The 6,000-nt window shown below is 41.2% G+C and overlaps 1 protein-coding gene and 1 pseudogene across 4 annotated transcripts in view; both read right to left on the bottom strand.

Annotated features, from left to right (window-relative positions):
- USP34 (ubiquitin specific peptidase 34) overlaps positions 1–6,000 on the bottom strand; it is a 246,799-nt gene that overhangs the window by 131,945 nt on the left and 108,854 nt on the right. The gene's annotated exons all lie outside the window — the stretch shown is intronic.
- Positions 2,699–4,726, bottom strand: LOC114008445 (3'-5' exoribonuclease 1 pseudogene; annotated as a pseudogene).

Here is a 6,000-nt window from a genome sequence, read left to right as displayed (position 1 = left end):
GGGGGTGGGGTGTGGGGTGGGGGGATGGCCACACCGCAATCCCTTCTCTTCCATTCTCCTCTCAGGATCTTGGGCACGCACACATACACAACCAGTGTGAGTTTAAGCCATGGGGTGTGGGACTCAAACCACAGTAGACTACATGGGAGTCCAGAGACATAGCCATTACACCAACTACTGGTCCCAATAAAATTTTTTTTTAAAAGAGAGATTTTTGCTATGGCCAGTATGCCTGCTGGAGAGACAGAAAGCAAGAAATCCCCCTCCCCCCCAGGGAGAATGGCCACACCACAATCCCTTCTCCATTCTCCTCTGGAGATTTTGGGCACACATGCATATGTGCCTGGTGTGAGGTTTAAGGTACTGGGCTTGGTACTCGAACCACAGTCAACTATGTGGGAGTCCAATGACGTAACTATTAGTGCCATCTGCTGGTCCCTGAATAAATCATTCTTACAATAAAAACTTCCACATACTGAAAACAGGATATTCAATACAGGAGAGAGGCAAAGAGAATCAACAGGAAAATGACAAAGGAAGGATATTCTATAATCTGTGCACCAGACTTGGAAGTAATCTATCTTCTGTACCTCAGGAAAGAATAGGCAATGAATATGGCCCACACTCTTAGCTATACCTGGTCTTCTTTACCAACTATTAATGCAGTTTCTGCTCTCATCTGTGTCCTAGTGCTTGAATTAGCAAAGGATTTCATTGTACAGAAGAAATTCTGCTTTGACCTGTCCCTAGGAGTTAAGGTACATTACTGAAGTACGTAAGAAAAAATATTGAAGAAACCCTATGGATATATTTCATTTGGACATTCCAGTTATTTTATAATATTACAGCACTAAGATACATATTAACTGACTGTGCTGAGTCCTAGTCTCAAGAACTTGTCCACTGACTTCTTTGGCTGACTTCATAATACTGTTGGGAATGTTTACAGTAATTTTTATCTAATGCAACCGTTTGTCTAAAGTGGCTAAGGGCCAGCAGTAGTGGCACAGTAGTAACACAACCTCTGGAATCTGAACCCCACAGAGAAAGGATTTGGGTTGGTATCCTGGATTCTCCTTTTGCATCCCAGGTGTGCACACGTGTGCCTGTCACCTGAGCTAGCTGAAGCTGGGGGAAGACTGCAACATGAGGACCCTGTTTCAGGCGCTTGTCTCTCTCTCTCTCCTCCCCTATATCTTTCTGTCCCTCTCTCTCAAGAAAGAGATATTCTTCACACACAAAAAAAAACAAAAGTGGATCTCCTTTCATTTCCTTAATCCACTAGGTTTGTGACTGTTAATCTGCTTCACTAATCTAGTTTAAAAATCCATACAATGGGGGCTGGCCGGATGCATGGTGGTTAAGGCATTTTGTTGGGACTTCTATAGGCTGACCACAGTTCGAGTCCTGGAGCTGGTGGCTTGCTTTATCATTTTTCCTTCTCTTTCTTTAGTCAAATTTAAAAAGAATAACAAATATAATTAATTAATTAATTAAATCTTTAAAAAATGCATACAATGGAGGGACCAACAGATGGCATAATGGTTACATCGCTGGACTCCCATGTAGTTGTCCATGGTTTGAGTTCCAGACCCAGCAGCTTAAAATCACACAAGGCGTGCGTGTGTGCATGCGTGCCCAAAATCCCACAAGAAGAATGGAGAAGGGATTGTGGCAATGACCATCCCCCATGAGGGGGGTGGATTTTTCCCTTTCGGTCTCTTTCTGGTGAATACATTAGCCCTATAGCAAAAATCTCTCTACGGAAAAAAAATGGGGGAAAAGAAACACATACAATGGACAACACAAGTGCTGACAAAAAATGGGTAAAATAAATCACAGCACTACCATTTTCTCAAAAAGAGTAAGGGCCAAACAGAATATTGTGTGCTATACCTTGATAGCTGTCAAGCTGAGCTCACACAGACAGTCTGAGTTCAAATTCCTAGCCAACTTGGGACCAGCAGTTAGCATAATGGCTATGTCGCTGGACTCCCACGTAGTCAACCGCGGTTCGATTCCCGGATACAGTGGCTTAAACTAATGCTGGGCACGTGTGTGTGCATGCCCAAGATCCTGAGAGGAGGATGGAGAAGGGATTGCGGCGTGGCCATCCCCCCTGGGGGGTGATTTTTTGCTGTTTCTCTGTCTCTGTCTGGCGAGTGCACGCGCCCTATAGCAAATACCTCTCCAAAAAAAATATATAAATAAAAATTCCTAGCCAACTCTAAATAGCCAGGCACAGGCAGCTCCACTCACTCAGGAGGCTTAGTGATGCAGAAGGATTGTAATACAGTAAGAACCAAGACCCTCTCTAAAGTGGAAAAACACTACATAAACACACAAAATTCAAATAAACGAGGCAACATTCTGAATGTACTAATATGGAATGTTTTCTAAGGTAATATTAATCACAACAAGCAAAGAGTAGAAGAGTATAAGTAGAATGCTATCGTTTGTGTTCTTAAATATACATGGGGCCGGGGACCAGCAGGTGGCGAGGTGATTAAGGCGCTGGATACTCCCACATAGCCAACCATGGTTCAAGTCCTGGACATGGTGGCTTGCTTTCTCACTTTCCCTCTGTGTGTGTGTGTGTGTGGGGGGGTGTTTCAAATTAAAAAATAAATAAATAAATAAAATTAAATAAATTCATTTTTTTTTAAAGAATAGATATATAGATATAGATATATGGCATTTATAGAATTGAAGTGCCCTCTACTGCTAAGGAGGACACACTCATGGTCTGTCCCACAAGCATCTTCTCATAGATGTGGAGTTTACACCCATCCTGAAGCATCCACACAGAGATCCTAGCGATATTCTTAGAATGATCCAAACTTCCATGAGGTTGCCCATCGTAATCCATTCCAAATTCCTCAAGCATTACTGTCAGTTTGGTTTAGCTTCTGATAACTTTACAAAAGTTTCCATATGACTTTCAAATATCGTTTCACTTTTTAGCAAAAGAAGGGTATCTGAGCCTGCTAAGCAGGTACTGAATGTTGAAGAATTTACTCATATCCCACGAGCCATATGTAAATATGGAGCATTTGTCCATATTTGTCCCTAACTCGTTCAGTTTCATCCAGTCGAGCACTTTTTTAGGATCTTTTTATAAAAAACATTACTATTTATTTAATTTCATCTATTTATTACTTTTTCAGTTTGACCAGAGAGGGAGGGAGAGAGAAGGAAAGTGAGAAAGCAAGCCACCAGGTCCAAGACTCAAACCGTGGTCAGCAAAGTGGGAGTCTAGCCCCTTAACCACTCTGCCACCAGCTGGTCCCACTCTTTTTAGTATCTGAAGGAAGGTATCAGCTTTGTCCTGAGTAATTCCAGTAAGACTGATGATGAACTCAGAAAGCTGGGGGTTGATCTGAGATTTTTGTCACCAGTACTCTTAATAGAAGCCGTATTTGTTATACAGTAACAGTTTTATAATCTAAGGAGACCAAGATGTGTTCCTTTGGTTTTAAAATGTAAAATTTTATTGGCCCTTTCCTTGAATGTCGTATCGTATTGATGGGAAAAACAGAATGTATTTCTACATTAACTTCATTAGATCAAATCATTTCTTAAAATTCAAAGATAAATCTTCTCTAGCTTTTGCATTTTAAGAGTATCATAGTCTTGATTTGTAAAATTTACACGTGAAGTTCAACTACAGTCAGTGAATCACACCAAGTGTTTGGTACATATATCTGCCCACGTTTCTTTTCAGCTCATAACTGGAAGATCTGTGGTAGATTATAGGGTCTGGCTAAAGAAATTAAAGATTAATGGAAGTTAGGAAAAAATTATATTTAGAATTTCCTAAGGGCTCAGACTTTCCAACATGTACACAGATCAGTGGGTTTTTTGGATTTAACTGGTTAGCTCTGATCCTTCCTGTGACATATCTACCCTAATTCTTAAATCTAGAAGAACAGATTTAAAAAGATTTAAAATTAGGGGTTACCACAATTTTACATCTGTATTCACTATTATAAGTAAGGTTAATAAAGTCAAGTAGTATTTTCTCCCCCCACCAAAAAAAACCCTCCCATATATATATAATACACACATATAAATGCGTGTGTGTGTATATGTGTATATATACAGACAGCCCTATAGCAAGTACAGTGGTTAAGCTCTGTGCACAGGGAGCCAGATTCCACATGGCAAATGTACGTATTCAAGATCCTGACAGAATGGGGAACCAGCAGTTAGCGTAATGGCTATGTCACTGGACTCCCACATAGTTGACCGTGGTTCGTGTCCCGGACCCGGTGGCTTAAAACTAACGCCGGGGGCGTGTGCATGTGTGCCCAAGATCCCGAGAGGAGAATGGAGGAGAAGGGATTGCGGCATGACCATCCCCCCTGGGGGGTGATTTCTCGCTTTCTGTCTCTATGTCTCTCTCTGTCTGTCTGGCGAGCGCACGCGCCCTACAGTGAAAATCTCTCCAAAAAAAAAAAAAAAAAGATCCTGACAGAATGAAGAAATGGAGGAAAAAGGACTGCAATGTGACTAGGTCCCAATAACAAGTATCTTCTCCCACTTCCCCTCCTTTACCACACTCCCTCTCTGGTGAATGTGCACACTTTCTGGCCCAAAAAAAAAAAAAAAAGAATGCATAAACTAACATATGTGAATATTCAAGTATTATTTATACCATGGTATCTCTTGAAGAATGTACAGATGCTTCTTGACTTATTATGGGGTTATATCCCAATAAACTCATTGTAAGTTGAAAATATTAAGTTGAAAATGTGTTTAATATGTCTAATCTACTAAAAGCCATAGGTTATCCTAACCTACATTAAACATGTTCAGAATACTTACATTATTGGGTCATCCGAAAAGTCATGACACACAGGACCAGCAGTTAGTGTAATGGCTATGTTGCTGGACTAACATGTGGTCGACCGCAGTTCGTGTCCCGGACCTAGTGGCTTAAAACTGATGCCAGGTGTGTGCGTGCATGCCCAAGATCCCGAGAGGAGAATGGAGGAAAAGGGATTGCGGCGTGACCATCCCTCCTGGGGGGTGATTTCTCGCTTTCTGTCTCTATGTCTCTCTCTGTCTTTCTGGCGAGCGAGCGCACACACCCTATAGCAAAAACCTCTAAGAAAAAAAAAGGTAAAAAAAAAATCATGACACATTTTTGCGTGTAAAAACAGAAAAATGTGTCATTACTTTTTTGATGACCCAATAACTAATAGTTGGGCAAAATCATCTAACCCAAAATCAAAGTATGCTTTCTAGTGAATGCATATGGCTTTTTGTACTAGTGTCAAGTTGAAAATTTGCTAAGTTAAATCATGATAGCAGGAAACTATCTGTATAAGAAACCAGTAATAGTGTTCACTCCAGGAGAATGGATATAAGCCATTTAGAGATAAAGGAGACTTTTCCACATTATTTTGTACCAGAAATGTAAATTATTTGAGAAAGCATTTTTTTTTTTTTTTGGAGAGTTTTTGCTATAGGGCGCGTGCGCTCGCCAGACAGACAGAGAGAGACATAGAGACAGAAAGCGAGAAATCACCCCCCAGGGGGGATGGTCACGCCGCAATCCCTTCTCCTCCATTCTCCTCTCGGGATCTTGGGCACGCACGCACACGCACCCAGTGTGAGTTTTAAGCGACCGGGTCCGGGACACGAACCGCGGTCTACTACGTGGGAGTCCAGCGACATAGCCATTACACTAACTGCTGGTCCCTTGAGAAAGCATTTTAACTTAATATCTTACACTGAAAGATACTTGTGATTAAATCTTTAAAAAGAATTTTATTTAATTTTTACTTATTCATTCATTTTAATTTGACCAGAGAGAAATACAGAGCGAGGGAGAGGGAAAGTAAGAAAGCAAGCCACCAGGTCTAGGACTTGAATCGTGGTCGGCCATGCAGGAGTGTCCAGCGCCTTAACCACCATATCACCTGCTGGTCCCATCACTCTGTACACAGGTTAAGAAGGTTCTAAGAAGCAGTATTTAGAACTTGAGGAACTTCT

The sequence above is a fragment of the Tupaia chinensis genome, unplaced genomic scaffold (assembly GCF_000334495.1).
Source record: "Tupaia chinensis unplaced genomic scaffold, TupChi_1.0 Scaffold000341_1, whole genome shotgun sequence".
NCBI classification, from domain to species: Eukaryota; Metazoa; Chordata; class Mammalia; order Scandentia; family Tupaiidae; genus Tupaia; species Tupaia belangeri.
Note: the sequence above shows the minus strand (reverse complement) of the source record. Positions and strands in the feature narration are given on the sequence as shown.